This window comes from Scylla paramamosain, chromosome 14 (assembly GCF_035594125.1).
Source record: "Scylla paramamosain isolate STU-SP2022 chromosome 14, ASM3559412v1, whole genome shotgun sequence".
Taxonomy (NCBI): domain Eukaryota; kingdom Metazoa; phylum Arthropoda; class Malacostraca; order Decapoda; family Portunidae; genus Scylla; species Scylla paramamosain.
This window is the reverse complement of record NC_087164.1, coordinates 240,001-260,763: the sequence shown is the minus strand read 5'-3', so window position 1 is coordinate 260,763 and position 20,763 is coordinate 240,001. Positions and strand designations below refer to the sequence as shown.

The 20,763-nt window shown below is 41.0% G+C and overlaps 1 long non-coding RNA gene across 1 annotated transcript; it reads right to left on the bottom strand.

The window, feature by feature from the left end:
* Nucleotides 1-888: 888 nt before the first annotated feature.
* Nucleotides 889-17,654, bottom strand: LOC135106678 (uncharacterized). The gene is made up of 2 exons (XR_010271400.1): nucleotides 17,444-17,654; nucleotides 889-1,771 (listed from the first exon to the last, which is right to left on the bottom strand). It is a non-coding gene; the product is annotated as an uncharacterized LOC135106678 (long non-coding RNA).
* Between the last annotated feature and the right edge of the window lie 3,109 nt (nucleotides 17,655-20,763).

Genomic DNA, 20,763 nt, shown 5'->3' with positions numbered 1-20,763 from the left:
TACGAAGCCGGGCGTTGCGTTGCCTTGTCATTTGTTCCCGCCTCGCTCCGTCATTTCCGCACCGCCGGGATGCTAATGTTGTAACACACGAGAGTGGCGCATTGCATAAAACTTAGATTAGACAGACTTGGGTAGGCAGAGGTTGGGATGACTGCTTGATGCTGCTCTCTCTCTCTCTCTCTCTCTCTCTCTCTCTCTCTCTCTCTCTCTCTCTCTCTCTCTCTCTCTCTCTCTCTCTCTCTCTCTCTCTCTCTCTCTCTCTCTCTCTCTCTCTCTCTCTCTCTCTCTCTCAGCATTACTTATTCTCGTCTCTTATTTTTTTTTTTTCATTTCTATCTTCTCTCCATATTCACTTTCCTCCTCCTCTATTTCCATTTCACCCCTTCCTCTCCACAGTTCTGATTCTCTCCATTACATTTTTATCCATTATTTATTCATATTCTCCCTTCCTCCACTCTTCTTTCCCTTACCTTCCCTTCTCTTCCACCCACTGCTCCTTCTTTCCTTCCTTGCTGCCAATTTCCCTCCTTCACCCTTTGTTTATTTTATTCTTTCTTTTATATTCCCTTTCTTTCTTACTTTCCTTTCCTCCTTCCATCGTTGCTTCTCTCTTAACGTTTGAGTTCTCCCTCCTTACACTCCTCCTACAGACGACGAAAGGGAAACAAGGGGAAAAAACAACGTGCCCATGAATATTATTCACTCTCACTACCACCTCACTCCTTCCTTTCCCTGCCACCCACACTCCACTGGAAACATTATAGAAACTCTCATGCAAGAAATACGTACATATTTCTTTTTATGTGTGTGAGTATGTGTTGCTGTATTTTTTCCTGTGTACTAGTAGAGGCGTTTCAGAAACTGGAGACGTGAGAGAGAGAGAGAGAGAGAGAGAGAGAGAGAGAGAGAGAGAGAGAGAGAGAGAGAGAGAGAGAGAGAGAGAGAGAGAGAAAGTTGATTAGCTAGTTACTTGACAGACAGACAAACAGACAAAAAGCACACACATCAAAAATTACTCCAAAAGGAAAATAGACAGACAGACAGACAGACAGACAGACAGGTATAAAAACATTAACTTTATCAATAGGAGACAGTAAAATAAACAGACTAAGACATAAACAAACAAAACTAAAAGATACACATACAAACATACAAACAGAAGAGTAAGGAGAGGTAGACACAGGTAAGCAGAAGAGGCAGGACAGATAGACAGATAAGCAAACAGGACAGACAAGGAAGGAAGGAAGGAAGGAAGAAGAGCGCAGGATTGTTTGCTTGTTTAAGGGAGAAGTAAACCAAAGCCCCACTTCAGAGCCCTCAGCCCACCTACCCTTTCTTTTTCATCAGCTTCCGAGTTGTGAGAAAGGAGTCAAAGAGAGGGAGGGAGAGGGAAGAGTAGGAGGAAGTGAGAGCAAGTGAACAGGGGAAAGGATATAACTGAGTGAAGGGTGGATGGATGGAAATTACTGATGATGGAAAGGAGGAAGAAGAGAGAAGAGCGAGGAGGAGGAGGAAGAGGAAGAGCGTTAGTTGAAGGTTATTGTAAAAACAACTATAACAAAGCTGCACATTTACATCACCTCAGACAGGGCACACACACACAACGAGGGCCAGGTCAGTGGGAGTGCTTCTTAATTAAGGTTAGAGGACAAGTTTGTCTCCACCCGAGGTTCTTCACTGATTAAAGTTCCATGAATGAGAGGCGAGATGAAAGTGTGCCGGAGTGGAGTCCCTCAGGATACATCGTTGGGTTTGGAGAAAACCAACTCTCCTGAAAAAAAAGTGGTGTCGCTCGTTTTTAATTTCTAATCTCTCTCTCTCTCTCTCTCTCTCTCTCTCTCTCTCTCTCTCTCTCTCTCTCTCTCTCTCTCTCTCTCTCTCTCTTCCTGGCCTTCATTATCCTCCCTCTCTGACGCCTCCACCTCACCTCCCTTCACGTCAGCCTCTCTCGCCAACACGAGGCTCGCGACACCACACGGCAGAAGTGCGTCGCATCCCACCATTGTGTTCCTCCCGTCATCCATACTTTTGCAGGAACACTGAGCCTGCTCATAAATATTGTCTCATGAGCGGCTTTCGTCTAGGGAAAAATGCCTCTTAAATTAAGCTTTTTGAAAGGGCGAGTTACGGCCCAGACTCCAGAAGAATCACGGCAAAAGGCGATGCTCTTCCTACTTTATATATCACCGAACCCTAACGCTCTGGAACGCACGAGGGACACTGTAACAGAGGACACGTCGAGGGAAGTGCCAAAGTGTACAGTGACATACATGATAACTTCTGAACTGCGTCACTGGGTGGAAGATGAACGGGGGTGGCACTGAAGGGGTCGCCGACACAGGCACTGAAGGAGATGGGACAGAGAGTGTGGAGTGCCTACTGAGGGGATGAAGGGAGGGGATCACGCAATGGGGTGTTGTATTTCAGAGGGAGAGGATGAGAGAGAGAGAGAGAGAGAGAGAGAGAGAGAGAGAGAGAGAGAGAGAGAGAGAGAGAGAGAGAGAGAGAGAGAGAGAGAGAGAGAGAGAGAGAGCATCAGGCCCTTCCGGTAAGGATGAAGAAAGGAAGGAAGGAGAGAAGGAGGAGGTAGAGACAGCGCTAGGAGTAATAAGGAGAGGCAGGGAGAGAGGAGGAGGAGGAGGGAGATGAGACTAAAATAAGTCACGTATTAAAGTTTTGCATGTTTTACTTTCGAAATGAGAAAGTGTAGCATAAAAGTTTACATGTAGAGTACCCGGGCTCTTTATTTTCTCTCACGGAGCGACACAACAACGACAACAATTTTCTGGGTTGAAATTTACGTTCAAATATTCGTTTTACTTCTCAAGAAACTCCACAACATTACTGGAGTTACAGTAAATAATTTTGTTCTGTGTGTCTGTGTAATAATAATAATAAAAATAATAATAATAATAATAATGTCTGTCTCTGTGTGTGTGTGTGTGTGTGTGTGTGTGTGTGTGTGTGTGTGTGTGTGTGCGTACTCGAATTTATGCTCAAATATTCGTTTTACTTCTCAAGAAACTCGACAGCATTACTAAAATTAGTGTAAATACTTTTCTTGTGTGTGTGTGTGTGTGTGTGTGTGTGTGTGTGTGTGTGTGTGTGTGTGTGTTCATTAGAACAGACGACACAAGTCCAGGGAGAAGACTAACAAGGGGGTCACTAACACATTTAGCCGCTCACGTACCTGAAGGAAGGAACAAGATTATAAAGGATTACAAAGGATTACGAGCAGCAAAGGACCTTCAGATGCTTGTAAGGCTGATGGACTTCACTCTTTTAAATAAGTCTATTATCAAGAGCAAATGAGCAGTATGGCATTAGTGGGTCTCGTTTATCCCTTCTGGTAAATCTCGCTGGAACAAGAAAAAGTGATCACTCATTACTGCGGAAAACAAATCGGGTCTACATATGAGAATAACAGAAAAAATAAGGTACAATTCACAACTGCGTTTGTTTAAAAGGGCAGAGTTTAAGCGGCATTGTATGTTAATGCTAATGTAATGTGTTAATGTTAATGTTAGTGTAGAGTGTAGGTATGGCCAGGGTGGGTTTGTCTAGGGTGTTGGCAGGCTGTGTTTGTCAAGGGATGGTTGGGGAACCTTACCCAGAGCTTTCCAGTGAGGGGGGCAGTGAATCGCGCCATGACTACGTACTGAATCTATATACTTTCCAGTGCGGGTTACTATATTTGAAACCATTAAAAACAAAATAAACGCGTATTCATTTAATAACATATATAGTTTGAACAGCACCAGTTTCATCTTTCCAGAATAGCCATATATTTTTTTTTACATGAAAGGTCATTCTTGCTTTTTGTAATCATTGCTTATTAATTGACAATGAAAGTAATCAACTGGTGAGAAAAAGACCACCTCAGTCTTTCGTGAGCTGCGGCACTGCGCCAGTTGATGCCAGATTCTGCTTACGAACTTTTCATTCAATCCAATTTCTTGTCTGGTCTCCCACCACTGCGTCGATAATCTTTTCAGGGTTCAGTCCGTCAGTCTCTCGCTTCATTTAGTGTCTGCCTTCACGGAAACTTAAAAATGTCCTGCCAATCTTCATTAATGCTCCATTATAGTTTATATTATAACGTCTTTCATTTTGCTATATTTTCCTTGACCATGCTAATATTTCAACGTTTCAACGTTTCAACGTTTTAGTTCCTGCTTTCACACTATTTGCCTTACATAATAGCCATAAGTTACCAAATCCTAAATTAATAGCACATAAGTAGGAAATTCAAAGGCCTCCAAGAGTTTTCGATCTGGTGATTTGCATGCATTATTCCAGCGAGGAGAGTTGATGTCAAAATTATGAACCTTGGCCGCAAACACACGAGACACTGCAGAGATTACTAATACTAATACATCATCATGTCTGAGCTTTGCAGGAATCTGATGTTGTTGTATTGTGGAAACCTAATCAAACAGTATATAATTTTACTGTCAGGACCACCGCGACATAATCCCCACGCAAGGCTAACAATAGTAATCTTCCAGGCAACTCCTGCGTTTGCTGAGAGTTGTATGTGGTGGTTACCAAGAGCAGGGAACGGTAGAGGCTTACTGGAACTGAGTTAGGTCATGGCCAAGGCAAACAGTACGTTATTTCTCAGTTAAATAGCGTTTTTAATAGCATTCTCTTTTTGTAGTTAATGACACTGCCTGTTTAAGCTTAAGTTTCGTACATCCCTTAATAACCTTCTTAATAAGTAGTAAGATTGATTTGGTGCATAATTTCCTGGCTGTGGTAAGATGCTAGTCTCAAACTAAGAACGACAAAAGGAAGCTGGAGAGACAGAGAAACAGATAAAAATTTATATGAAAAAATAAAATAAATAAATAAATAAGATACAAATAACGAGTTAGGTTTGAACAGACAGGTAGTCGACAGATTTTGATACATAGAAAACTGGCGATGGCTGTTGTTCTATAGTACGAGTATATGCATAATCTCTCTCTCTCTCTCTCTCTCTCTCTCTCTCTCTCTCTCTCTCTCTCTGACGTTGTAGTTAAAGAATTCTTACCACCTCAAGACATAGACTGCGATAACTGTACACACACACACACACACACACACACAAAGAACGGAAGACTGATTACCAACATAAAACCGCGAAGAGAGTTCATCATGGACTTCATACGAACGAAAAGTGGGTGAAAGAGAGAGAGAGAGAGAGAGAAAGAGAGAGAGAGAGAGAGAGAGAGAGAGAGAGAGAGAGAGAGAGAGAGAGAGAGAGAGAGAGAGAGAGAGAGAGAGAGAGAGAGAAAAGCATCAATTTCTTATCTGACCTTTCCACGAACAAATCACATGCACAGGAACTGCAATAATGTCAATGAACGTGTAAGACCTTTTATTGACTGATCTTCTGGTGTAAAACTTGAGAATCCTTGGAATAAGCACCAAATAAAGAGGAATACCATTTATCTAAAGAATCCTTCCATAAAAGATTAAAGCATTATATAGGGCGTAAGAAAAGTATATATAAGAGATTAAGGGCAGGTGAAGAAGTTTTAAGGTCACAGTATAATGAATTAGTTAGAACAGTCAGCAAGTTAACGAGGGAAGCTAAGGGCAATTATGAATTAAAGGTAGCCAACCAGGCGAAGACGGACACCAAAGGGATTTTATCAGCTATACAGGACGAAGAATAAGGATACTATAGGTCAATTAAAGGCAGCAGATGGGGAGCTGGTTAGTTCTGGAGAGGAGATTAATAAACTTCTGAATTATTATTTTTTAACTGTCTTCACCCAGGAAAACATGCAGGATATGCCAAATAGTGAACAGATGTTTAGAGCAGATGAGAATGAGAAGCTGACAGATATTTCCATAACTAGGGAGATAATGGAACAGGAAATAGATAGGCTAAAAAAGTTCAAGACACCAGGACCGATGAAATATATCCCAGAGTACTTAAGGAATGTAAAGAGATTATTAGTGAGCCGTTAGTTTCTGACTTTAGGAAATCACTGGAGTCGGGTGAGGTACCAGTAATGTGGAGGCAGGCTAATGTAGTACCCATCTTTAAGAAAGGAGATAAAACTTTAACGTCTAATTATAGACCTGTCAGCTTAACTTCAGTTGTAGGTAAAATGTTAGAGTCAATAATAGCGAGGAACATTAGGGAGCATTTAGACAAACATAACTTGATAAATCAGTCACAGCATGGCTTCACGAAGGGGAAGTCTTGCCTGACAAACTTGTTAAGTTTTTACAGTAAGGTGTACGAGGCAGTAGATAATGGTGATAGTTATGATATCTTATATCTGGACTTTAGTAAAACATTTGACAAGGTACCCCATCAAAGGCTCCTGAGAAAGGTTAGGGCACACGGGATAGATGGGAAGGTGTTAGGCTGGATAGGGTCATGGCTTGTAACAGGCGACAGAGAGTGGTAATAAACGGCTCGAAATCCGAGTGGGGTCATGAAATTAGTGGGGTTCCACAGGGATCAGTATTAGGGCCATTGTTATTTTTAATATATATCAATGACTTGGATAGTGGAATTAGTAGTGATGTTAGTAAATTTGCGGATGACACAAAGATAGGTAGATTAATTAGGTCAGAATCGGATGCCATCGCCTTGCAGGCAGATTTAGACAGGATGAATGAATGGACGGGTAGATGGAAAATGCAATTTAATATCAATAAATGCAAAGTACTTAGCGTAAGTAGAGGAAACCCACACAATAGGTACACATTAAACAACCAAACTCTGGTAGGTACAGGGTACGAGAAAGATTTAGGAGTTATAGTTAACTCTGAACTCAGTCTAGGGAAACAATGCATAGAAGCCAGAAACAGGGCAAATAGGGTACTAGGATTTATTTTTAGGAGTGTTAAAAGTAGAAGGCCGGAAGTAATATTAAAGTTATACTTGGCTGGTCAGATCTCATCTAGACTATGCTGTGCAGTTCTGCTCCCCACCTTACAGGAAAGATATAGGTCTATTAGAATCAGTACAGAGGAGAATGACTAAAAGGATACAGGGGATGAGGAGCATTCCTTACGAGGCGAGGTTGAAGCTGTTAAATTTACATTCTTTAGAGAGACGTAGGTTAAGAGGGGACCTGATAGAAGTGTTTAAGTGGTATAAGGGTTATAACAAGGAAGATGTAAGCAAAATTCTTAGGATCAGCAACCAGGGTAGAACAAGAAATAACGGGTTCAAGCTTGAAAAATTTAGGTTTAGGAAGGAGAAAGGAAAAAAATGGTTCTCAAATAGAGTGGTAGATGAGTGGAACGGACTCAGTAATCATGTAGTTAGTGCTAGGACACTAGAGAGCTTTAAGAGAAGATTAGACAAGTTTATGGATGGGGATAATAGATGGAAATAGGTAGGTATATTTCATACAGGGACTGCCACGTGTAAGCCTGGTCGCTTCTTGCAGCTTCCCTTATTTCTTATGTTCTTATGTTCTCATGTTCTTAATTTTCTTCTCTTCTCTTGCTATATATATATATATATATATATATATATATATATATATATATATATATATATATATATATATATATATATATATATATATATATATATATATATATATATATATATATATATATATATATATATATATATATATATATATATATATATATATATAGGTGAAAATATCATTTTTTAAACGAGAGAATTCTTGGAAAAGAAACACCAAATAGAGAGCAATGTCATTTATCCAAAATAGTCTTTCTATTTTTTCGCTCGTTTTCTAATTTATTTTTTCTCCCGTGAAGGTGTGTCTTGATCTTGATGGTACAGGTGGCTCAGGATCACTCCTGAGCCAGGCCTTTGGATCGGCAACTCCTGTAGAAGGGGGAAAAAAAAAGAGAAACGAACAGCATCCTCTGTCCTAATTGTTCATACACCTGGCACGCCACATTCTCTCCAGAAACTCTTTCACCGCCTCAATCATCCTTTCATTCGCCTCTCTACACAGTCCCAGCAACAACACCATCCACTCCTTTCCTGTCTTCTCCACTCTTTCATTCCTATCATGCCCTAACTCAGTCAGTATCGCTTGCATCATCTCATTCCTGTCTCTGGCATACTTCACACACTCCAGCACCACATGTTCCACCGTCTCATCCTCTCCCGTGTCACACATCTGGCACACTTTGCTGCGGGACTCAGACCACCTGTAACTCTTTGCATTCACATCCATACACTGTGCCCTCGCTCGGAAGAGAAGATCACCGCCCAGGCTTCCACCATACCATCTTTCATACCTCGGGGCCTCTTTCTCCTTGTACCATTCCAGGGTCTTTTTTCTTTCCATCTCATTCATCCATTCATTCAGTCCCACACATTTCACTTCTTTGTCTATCTCATTCTTCCATTTTCTCACATCCCATTCGGCTCCCACTCTGCCTCCTCTTGTTACCACCCATTCACGCTCATTTTGATTCCTCCCAACCATTCTTATCGCCCACACAACTTGCAATCCATTCCTGTCTGTCATTCTCATGCACCTCTTCCTCCATTTGCTTCCACTTTCATTCCACAGGTACACCTTCCTTGCTATTCTTGCATCATCCATTCTCTCAAGCCTAATCTTGTACCTAAGTGAGTCTTTCTCTAAAGGTGCTCCATCCCATATCACCTCTCAAGGCTTCAACTGCTGTGCACCTCGGTGCACTCAGTGCCATCCTTGCTACTCTATTCTGGCCCACTTCTAACTTATCAATTTAACTTTCATTCCATGCAATCACATCCATACCATACATTATACATGGCACAGCCACACTCTTTCACACTTCTCTCAACACATCATACTTACTTGCTTTCATCCTTGCCGCGCTTCCCAGTCGACCTACCCACTGGTTTAACATACTTATCTTTTCATTCTTTGCCTTTGCACACCCAGTACGACTCATCCACATCCCTAAGTACTTGTAATCTTGCACCTGTCTCAACTCATTTTCTCCAAGTCTCCATACCACATTACTTTTATCCTCTGACCTATTCACAATCATTACTTTGCTTTTCTCACTGCTAAACCTTACTCCAGAGTCTTTACCATAGCCATCCACCACATTCAACAGACTTTGAAGCTCATCTGCCGATTCACTCATAACAACTACGTCATCTGCATAAAGAAGCACACATACTTTATCGTTCCCCACACTTACCCCTACATTCATTCTTCTTATCCTGGCTGCTAGCTCCTCTGTATACAGGCTAAAAAGGGTTGTGGCAATATACAGCCCTGCCTAACTCCTCTCTCACTCTTCACCCAGTCTGTTTCTGTGTCTTCTAGTCTGTATCTAGTCTCTAAATAAATAAAAAAAAATCTGGTACTAAAACTTAAATCTGTGAAACAAACATCAAGTAAAGAAAAAAAAAGAATCACCTCTACATAGAAACCTTCATTATCGTTTTCCTTGCGCACTTTAACAAAACAAAATTGAACAAACCCTACAGTCCTTCATAAAACACGACTTCCTCTCCCATTTCCTCGACAAACACCCATCGAACAAAAATACATGGAACTGGACGCACACCAAGAGCCACAGGAAATCCAGATTTCAACGAACCAGTAGGGAATAGAACCTCGCATAGGGGGAGTAATGTGTTTTTTATAGTAAATAGAATAAACTTACTCAGTGCGGAACTCAACCAGACAATATGGCGGCAGTACTTTCCTTCTCGCACTGAATAAGTAAACACCCACCCGAGCCTTACAATCGCCTATGCCCTTTCAGAGTCTTATCTATTTTCCAGCTTGGTGTATAACTCTATTTCGGCAGAGGAATTTGTGGGATTTAAAGTAATATTAATCGGCTCAGGGGCTGGCGTGATGCCGGGTATTGCTGAATAGTTTAAGGTGCGGAGAGAGAGAGAGAGAGAGAGAGAGAGAGAGAGAGAGAGAGAGAGAGAGAGAGAGAGAGAGAGAGAGAGAGAGAGAGAGAGAGAGAGAGAGAGAGAGAGAGAGAGAGAGAGAAAAAATTTATGTGATGACGAAGAGAAACGTTCATGTGAGAAATTATTGCCACACTAAAACGTAGATTCTTTCCAAAACACTAACCCACGTGATTTTTTTAACAAGGTCATTGTGTTTCATCGCACGACGCTGTTCGGAGCTTGTTTCATTCCTTCATGATGTGAGTTTTTAAAAAGGCTTTCCAGAGCTTAACAAAACCAGTGGACGTGTTGCCTTCATTCCGATTACTTTTTTCTTCCCGAACCGAAAGAAGATTTGTACCGTTTTCGATGGCAACAAAAAGTTTTTTCTTTTTTATGTAGGAGGGACACTGGCCAAGGGCAACAAAAATCCAATTAAAAAAAAAAAGCCCACTGAAATGCCAGTCCCATAAAAGAGTCAAAGCAGTAGTCAAAAATTGATGGATAAGTGTCTTGAAATCTCCCTCTTGAAGGAGTTCAAGTCATAGGAAGGTGGAAATACAAAAGCAAGCAAGGAGTTCCAGAGTTTACCAGAGAAAGAGATGAATGATTGAGAATACTGGTTAACTCTTGCGTTAGAGAGGTGGACAGAATAGGGGTGAGAGAAAGAAGAAAGTCTTGTGCAGCGAGGCCGCGGGAGAAGGGGAGGCATGCAGTTAGCAAGATCAGAAGAGCAGTTATCATGAAAATAGCGGTAGAAGACAGCTAGAGATGCAACATTGCAGCGGTGAGAGAGAGGCTGAAGACAGTCAGTTAGAGGAGAGGAGTTGATGAAACGAAAAGCTTTTGATTCCACCCTGTCTAAAAGAGCAGTATGAGTGAAACCCCCCATACATGTGAAGCATACATATGCTAGGTTTGATAATCAAGACTTCTCTGCTGAACGTTCTCATTTAAGGGACTTTAACCGTGCCATGAATGACTCACGCATTGTCATCTCGGTCCATGATGTGCATAAGGCTTTACATTCTATAAGAACTGGTAAGGCTGCTGGGCCTGACAAAATCAATGGTAATGTACTCAAGTTGTGTAAGGATCCCCTAGCACCTGCCCTGTGTAAAATATTTCAGCAGTCACTAGATAATGCCTGCATACCAACTCTATGGAAGACCTCTGAAATTATACCAGTACCCAAGAAATCTCCACCAACTTGTAAAAATGATTATCGCCCTTGTAGCTCTGACTTCCATTATGATGAAATGCTTGGAGAGAATAGTGAAGACAATACTTTGTGAACAGGTCAAGCAATTCATGGACCCTTTTCAATTTGCTTACACAAATAATCGTAGTGTAGATGATGCTACTTTGTCTTTTATAGATTTTGTGCTTCGCCATATTGATAAACCAAATACCTCGAACTATAAGCGCTTTGTCAAAATTCTCTTTGTAGATTTTTCCAGTGCCTTCAACACCATTCAACCATATATATTGATGCAAAAATTAAATACTATGAATGTAAATGCCAAGCTAATCCTATGGATCAATGATTTTCTCACAGGCAGACATCAGTATGTTAAATTTCACAATACAAAGTCAGGAAAAATTGTTACAAACACGGGTGCTCCACAGGGATGTGTATTGTCTCCCATTTTGTTTACTCTGTACACTAGTGATTGTCGATGTCAGACCAATGATTGCCAGCTTTTTAAATATGCAGACGACACTGCTCTTGTCAGCCTTTGTATCAACGATGACAATATGTATCGGAGGGAAGTGGAACGTTTTCATAAGTGGTGTAAGGAAAACTACCTTGAACTTAATGTTAAGAAAAAAAAGGAAATGGTAATAGATTTCAGCACTTTGCCAGTTGCCCAACAGCCGCTGTACATAAACGGAGAACTCGTTGACACAGTTAAGGAATACAAATACCTCGGCACAGTAATAGATAATGGGTTAAATTTTAATAGTAATGTCGAGGCAATATATAAAAAAGTTAATTCTAGAATGCATTTCATGAGGAAACTTAAGAAAATTAAGATTGACACTAAAATTATGGAGTTATTCTATACAGCAGTAGTGCAGTCAGTCATTTCATTTTCCATCACATGTTGGTATGGTAATTGTAGCTCTGATTCTAAAAATAAACTAACCCTATTAATAAAAAACTGTGCAAAATTAGGCGTAAAAAATATCAATTCATTGATGGATATATACAGAAAGTTCTCTCTACAAAGATGCGAAGTAATTATCAATGACGTAACACATCCGCTGAACGGCCATTACCAAAAGTTACCCTCAGGGAAAATGCTGAGATCATCAAAATGTAGAACAGCCAGATTGTGCAAGTCCTTTGTGCCGGCAAGTATCAGAATTTTAAATAGTGGCCCTCTAAACATATCATAGCTAACTATACTAAGGCTTGGGAACCAGTTACCAGTTACCAGTTATCTTTTTATGTACCAGTTATCTTTTTATGTTTTAATCGTGTGAGTATGAATATTTTAGATTAATAAGACCTGTTAGTTTTAGACCTTGTATGAATGATCCAATCTTTTATGAAAACACACAAGACAAATTTCATGTATGTTACGTGACCAATAAATAATAATAATAATAATTATTATTATTATTATTATACATGGACGGATAAGACCCTTGTACAGAGTTAGCAGCTGGGGGGGTGAGAAAAACTTGCGGAGACGTCTGTTAATAGATTTAGGAGAAGAACAGTGACCGTCTACCACAGCAGCAATAGAACGGTCAGAAAGGAAACTTGAGATGAAGTTACAGAGAGAAGGAAAGAAGCCGTAGGAGGTTAGTTTGGAAATCAAAGCTTTGTGCCAGACTCTATCAAAAGCTTTTGATATGTCCAAGGCAACAGCAAAAGTTTTACCAAAATCTCTAAAAGAGGATGACCAAGACTCAGTAAGGAGAGCCAGAAGATCACCAGTAAAGCGGCCTTGATGGAACCCATACTGGCGATCAGATAGAAGGTTGTGAAGTGATAGATGCTTAAGAATCTTCCTGTTGAGGATAGATTAAAAAACTTTGGATAGGCAGGATATTAAAGCAATAGGACGGTAGTTTGAGGGATTAGAACGGTCACCCTTTTTAGGAACAGGTTGAATGTAGGCAAACTTCCAGCAAGAAGGAAAGGTAGATGTTGACAGACAGAGCTGAAAGAGTTTGACTAGGCAAGGTGCAAGCACGGCGGCACAGTTTCGAAGAACAATAGGAGGGACCCCATCAGGTCCATAAGCCTTCCGAGGGTTTAGGCCAGCGAGGGCATGGAAAACATCATTATGAAGAATTTTAATACGTGGCATGAAGTAGTCAGAGGGTGGAGGAGAGGGAGGAACAAGCCCAGAATCGTCCAAGGTAGAGTTTTTAGCAAAGGTTTGAGCGAAGAGTTCAGCTTTAGAAATAGATGAGATAGCAGTGGTGCCATCTGATTGAAATAAAGGAGGGAAAGGAGAAGAAGCAAAGTTATTGGAGATATTTTTGGCTAGATGCCAGAAGTGTTTATTCATGTTGGGTCGGCAGGTGAGGTTTGACAGGGAGAAAAAGCCAATTTTGTGTGTCTAGTCTCCTCTCATATAACATTACGTAGGCGATATCAACTGCTCTGAAGAGATATTGGGTTCGCTAAAGCTGACCTGCGTGGCCCACTGGAGGTCTGATGAGACTTAGTGCAGGGAAGTTACATGTTTGTTTTGGAAGGTGAAGCTGAAATCTGAATGTTGTTATTTCGATTTCCTGGAAGGTGAATGCATCAACAATACTGAAACTTTTTTTTAGGATTCCTTTCCAAACAGACTTCGGATTTCTTCATAAATGTCATAACTGAATTAACGAATTTCTCAGGCACTAACATTTCACAATGTCAAAGTGGGCATATTAACTTCTCTGACATTTCAATTTTTTTTTCCTCACAAATGCCAAACCGACTATGCTTCCATACTCACAATCTCACATAAAGCGAGGCTGAGGGGTAATGCTCTGCCTAGCTGCATTGATTATTCCCGTGTGTTCGTAACAGTTCCCTAAAAAATTGTCCCGTCCTCTGTTGTCTGGCTGGTGTCCCCGCTGACTTCCAAATTTGACGACTCGTTCCGGTGTTCGCTCTTCATGAATGGCATTTGTTTCCTGCTTCTGTCAGTGTACGAGTGATGAGCATCAAGCGGCATCACCAAACACTGCAATAGCAATACATTTTGTCTCTGAATACGTCAATAACCAATCACGTTTTTCCTTCAAACGCTCCAATATCAATACCGACACAACTCAGTGACGTATTAGCAGAACACGAATAACAAATATGATTCTCTCCATCTGGACTGAGGCGGTGAGTCCTGCGTGCGTAAACAAAGGGCAGGCGAAGCGATGGGGTGGAGGGCGATATGAACGACCAAGAGGGAAAGGGAAAGACGTGGCCATTACGAGGAAAAATTTCAAGACACTCATCCTCCAGTTTTGGATAACCATTCTGGCTTTCTCTCTGGGGACTGGCATTGTCGGTGGATCTTTTCCCTTTCTTCCTTTTTTGATACTCTAAGCCAGTGCTCCTATTACATAAAATAAAAAATAAAAGATATCGCTAATAAAGGAGAGGAGAAGGACGAGGACGAGGACGAAAACCGAGGACTAAAACGACAACAACGACGACGATAGCAAGACGGCGAACGGAAATCAGTAGTGAACCCACGCCGCCCACACCCTGGCCATCAAAGCACGCCACAACAATACGGGCCAAAAAGGCTCATTACACTTCTACGGACGTAAACAAGGACACTCAAAGGAAGGGAGCGTGGAAGGGAAAGAGAGAGAGAGAGAGAGAGAGAGAGAGAGAGAGAGAGAGAGAGAGAGAGAGAGAGAGAGAGAGAGAGAGAGAGAGAGAGAGAGAGAGAATATATGTATTGAAGCGATTATATTTATTTCATTATATAATTTTCTTTTTTTATTGATTTTCCATATTATATTATTATTATTATTATTATTATTATTATTATTATTATTATTATTATTATCATTTGTTTTATTATTTTTTTTATTTATTTATTTTCTGTCGTTATTGTTCTAACTTCACTTGTTTTGGTTATTGCTATTGTTCTTGTTATTGTTATTATTGTTCTTATTGTTCTACTATTGTTCTTCTGTAAACTTCTGTTTTTTGATCGTATGTATAGTCTGACGCCTGCCTTGTGCGCAATAAATTTATCAAACTCCTGTAAGATTCATTGAAGACATCATACCAGTATGAACATCACCAAGTGTTGAAATTACAAGGATTAGGTAAAGACAATCAGTCACTGCCAGCATCCAAACTAATATTATATTCATCTCCCTCCTTTGCATAATTGATCTTTCCAAGCTTATGATGCAAGGCTGAACCTTCAATATAAGCAAGTCGTTATAAGGATTAAGTATATCAAAATCACACGAAAGAGGAAGAATGACTGGCTTTCAATATCCTTCTTAAATTAATAAGCTTGTTCTTCTTCCTCACACTTCCACAAAATGAATTTCCACAAATAGATGACCAAAGCGACATTAAATTAACTAAAGTAAAATCCACATAAATAAAACACTAAAAAACACGAAAAAAAAATAAAATAACGAACTATTCTCAATCCCAAAGTTGGATTCTTCTAATATAAATATGAGAGAGAGAGAGAGAGAGAGAGAGAGAGAGAGAGAGAGAGAGAGAGAGAGAGAGAGAGAGAGAGAGAGAGAGAGAGAGAGACAGTCACCCCATCAACCGCCACTCGGCAGGATGTCCACTGTCCACTACCCAGCAAGGCCACGTAGCAAGCTCCATCTCACTGTTTACTCTCACTCCACTCCATTAAGAGAAAATTGAACTTATGTGTACAGTAATGTGTGGCGGGGGATTCAGGATAATGTAGGTGGATTACTGAACAGAGTATTTGATACGGTTGAGGATAATACACACACACATACACACACATCTCTCTCTCTCTCTCTCTCTCTCTCTCTCTCTCTCTCTCTCTCTCTCTCTCTCTCTCTCTCTCTCTCTCTCTCTCTCTCTCTCTCTCTCTTTCCACTTCTATTTCCACATAAATAATTTATATTTTCACAAATAATAAGTAATAAGTTAGTAGAATAAAAAAAAAAAACAGCGAAGCAGCATTATTTTTCTCCCCAGCAGACTTGATGACGTCAGCCATGATGACGACGCGCACCGCTGCCAACACACCCCAAGACATCACCGTCCTCTACAAAAGGTAATGTCAAAAAGGAATGGAAAATAAGAGGCGAAGAGAGTGCGGAAATCCATTTATCAACAACGCAATCGTGACATAATCTGATTTACGCTAAAATGAGACGTGTTGGTGTGTGTGTGTGTGTGTGTGGGGGGGGGGACAGTTACTGCGCAGGTGGTTCTCCACCAGCATAGATAACCACCATCAGATCAATCAGTACTACACCACTGCTATAGTATCTTCCTTACTTAATAGATAATGCCAATGGAACAGTTAAGCTGAACAAACACCGAATAAACACCACAAAGTAACGAGCCAGAGGGAGCTTTAAAAGTCGAGGAGACGAGATCCTTCTATCCTTCTCCTCCCTTTCCTCTCTCCCCACTTTAATCAACATGAACACGTATCTTTTATTTCGAAAGTAGAGATTCAGAATAAGATTTGCACGTGGTTCTGTCACTTCACACATAGCAAATAAGCAGTACTTATGGCAGAATTCCATTAGTCTTATTACCTACGTGTTATATTTGCAGCGACATTTAAGGGTGCCAACATATCCGAAATAAGATTCAGCGCTGGTAAAATATTGCAATGCCTTAAAAGTACATTTTTACAATCTCCTTCACTCCGCACAGCAAAATGAATGAAACGACTAAATACAGTAGTGAGTGGTACGGCAGGACATTGTTTGAGACACTGAAATAGAATATACGAAATAGAAAATGGAAGCAGAGCACAAATGTATCGCAAAGGTTGGTACTCCTGTCCGCTACCGCTTGTTCCGTCACTTCGCTCTTCCGATAGTCACCACCACCACTGCTTTCCCACTGTAACGACCAGAATACTGGGCTCGATTTGTACTCAGTGACGTTGTAATTGCTTGATAAGTATGTATGTAATGGGTGGATTCACGTGGAGGTGGGGAAGCGAGGGTGTGCGAGGTGATTTACGAACATGCCGAAACAGGGAAGCCAGAGAGCAGCTGCGCGCCTGACCTCTCATGCCCCTGTCTGCCTACTTCCACCTGGACGCCTGTCTGCCTATATTTCCCATATGTATTGTTGTTTACTCGCCTTCGTGAAATACAGCTGGAGAGCGTGCGTGTGGCTTTTCTTCCTGCCCCCTTACTTCCAACGTGACACCACTCCCTGCAATCACACCTACCTTGCACATGTACGATATTGCCTCTGGGATCATTAAGTTTAATAAGCAACAAAGCATTAACATTAATTACAATTCCGGAGAGCTTCAAGAGTCAAGACAAGACGTTACCAAACAAGCCTACCCACTAACTACCCTTATAGTTCTCACTCCTTCACCTCAATTTGACTCATACTACGGTGGAAATCAAGACAAATCTCACCTTCTGTTTCCACAACGTAAAGGCCCACACGTCCCTCACCATATATCGTCACGAGCGTTCTTTCACGCTCACTCAGTACAAAGCAACAGCACTACGCATCGCCACTGCTACCTGAGACTGCAGGGAGGCGCCGGCGAATGACTGCGGCTTGTGCCCACCTGTGACGTAATTCTCGGATGGACATGTGCAGGGCTACCAATTCTTCCACCACGACATACCTGCGGAAGGTGGACGTTTATCTGTAAATGTATGATTACAGATAAAGGATATACATACATACATACATACATATACATACATACATACATTCATATGGCAGTGTCAAAAGTATATACTCGTATATTGAACCATGAAACTGACCTAAAACACACACACACACACACACACACACACACACACACACACACACATATATATATATATATATATATATATATATATATATATATATATATATATATATATATATATATATATATATATATATATATATATATATATATATATATATATATAATGTCCTGTCTAGTCCTTTGCTCCACTATGATCCCCCGTCCTAGCCTTCCCCTTTCCCTCCTACCCTCCTACTCCCACACACGCTCGTCCTAGGCTTGGAAGCACAATGTCTGCACGAATTAACTCAAACAAAAGTCATCTGTCATCTACCTCGTCAAAGCTTTCAATACCTAACACCAAACATTATTCCAAAGTACACACAGATCCAGAACACACACACACACACACACACACACACAGTGTCAAGCATACATCTCAGAGTTGTCAAGACAAGATAAAAGATTTTTTGATAACGAAGGTAATGATATTATGACGGAAATGAAGCTACATTAAAGTAAATTCGTCTCTCTTTCTCTCTCTCTCTCTCTCTCTCTCTCTCTCTCTCTCTCTCTCTCTCTCTCTCTCTCTCTCTCTCTCTCTCTCTCTCTCTCTCTCTCTCTCTCTCTCTCTCTCTCTCTCTCCATCCGTTGTTTTTCCGTTCCTCTGTTAATTCTTGATTATATAGATGGGAAATATCTTGCTAGCACAGAGAGAGAGAGAGAGAGAGAGAGAGAGAGAGAGAGAGAGAGAGAGAGAGAGAGAGAGACGTGCACTGACACTAAATAAACAGTGTTTGCATAACAATTTTCAACCGTACTCAAACTGAACACTCGTTTCATCGCATGTTGCACGACCACACATTTCTTTTTCCTGCATACCACATTTTGTCTCAGAAAACGTAACGAGGTGCTACGTGTATCCACTGGGCTGAGTTATTCCACATAGAAACTTTTATGAAAACAAAAACAACAACAAAAATATCACGCTAAGAAAATGGCAGCTATGGTGTGAGTTGAGGTGACAAATCGTTAAATTAATTGTTTCTAACCCACTGGCAAACCACACTGTAAAGAAACCATTAGACATTTGCTAATAGCTGGCTTTACTGTAAATTATCTGGGCCTGTTATAGTAATGATAATCCTTATTTTTGTACCTTCATGAAGTTTATGCTGCCTTGTAGAATTCCCCATCGTGGCTATCCAACTGGGAGAGGTGTAGGAGATAGCGTTATAGGTAGAGAAATGTACGCACAAGTGGTGACAGATGTATGACGGACTGTCAGGAGGTTGATGCTGCCTTGTAGAACTTCCATCATGGCCATTGAAAAGGAGAGAGCGTTAGGTATAGAAAGAGATACTAGAAATGCACAGGCGGTGAAAGACGTAGGAAGGGTTGGTAGTCCTGTCTTGTCACAGCTTGTCACACTGTCCTCCCTCAATACCTCCCTCCTCCTCTTTCCTCTCTCACTCTCTCTCTCCTTTCCCTCCCAGACTGGTGCCTTTCAACGTGAAATATTTTCTGTATTTAAATACTAAAGAAGATGTTCATTCAGCGTCAAAGTTTTCGGTGACACCAAATATTTGTCAGAGCATATATTGTGATGGGATCCTAACATTGCAGCACACATGGACGGATAGATGGCAAATGCAATTCAATATAAATAAATGCAAAGCGCTTAGCGTAGGTAGAGGAAACCCACACAATAGGTGCACATTAGACAACCAAACTGTGGTAGGTACAGGGTACGAGAAAGATTTAGGAGTTATAGTTAGCTCTGAACTCCGTCTAGGGAAACAATGCATAGAAGCCAGAAACAAGGCAAATAGGGTACTAGGATTCATTTTTAGGAGTGTTAAAAGTAGAAGGCCGGAAGTAATATTAAAGTTATACTTGGCGCTGGTCAGACCTCATCTAGACTACGCGGTGCTGTTCTGGTCTCCACATTACAGGAAAGATATAGGTCTATTAGAATCAGTACAGAGGAGAATGACTAAAAGGATACAGGGGATGAGGAGTATTCCTTACGAGGCGAGGTTGAAGCTGTTAAATTTACATTCTTTAGAGAGACGTAGGTTAAGAGGGGACCTGATAGAAGTCTTTAAGTGGTATAAGGGTTATAACAAGGGAGATGTAAGCAAAATTCTTAGGATCAGCAACCAGGGTAGAACAAGAAATAACGGGTTCAAGCTTGAAAAATTTAGGTTTAGGAAGGAGATAGGAAAAAATTGGTTCTCAAATAGAGTGGTAGATGAGTGGAACGGACTCAGTAATCATGTAGTAAGTGCTAGGACACTAGAGAGCTTTAAGAGAAGATTAGACAAGTTTATGGATGGGGATAGCAGATGGAAATAGGTAGGTGTGTTTCATACAGGGACTGCCACGTGTAAGCCTGGTTGCTTCTTGCAGCTTCCCTTATTTCTTATGTTCTTATGTTAACACACACACACACACACACACACACACACACACACACACACACACACACACACACCCACACATTAATATTGGTTATACAGCACGTCCAAATAACATTCACCTGACAAGACGAGGTAGTGTGCTTTAATAATGAAGGGAATATTATGACGAATAGCTGGCTAATTAACAATTTGTAATCCTAAAAGAGGAACACTTATGTATGGAGCCATGCTCTCTCTCTCTCTCTCTCTCTCTCTCTCTCTCTCTCTCTCTCTCTCTCTCTCTCTCTCTCTCTGTGTGTGTGTGTGTGTGTGTGTGGCGGTGAAAAGAGGAACACGTATGTATGGAGCCATGCTCTCTCTCTCTCTCTCTCTCTCTCTCTCTCTCTCTCTCTCTCTCTCTCTCTCTCTCTCTCTCTCTCTCTCTCTCTCTCTCTGTGTGTGTGTGTGTGTGTGTGTGTGTGTGTGGCGGCGAAGAATCACTTGATCGCTGCCCGTGTTTTGACGGAAGCCCTTTGTAGGAGAGTGGACGTGCAGGGATGAGGAAGGATTGAAGGAGGAGGATACG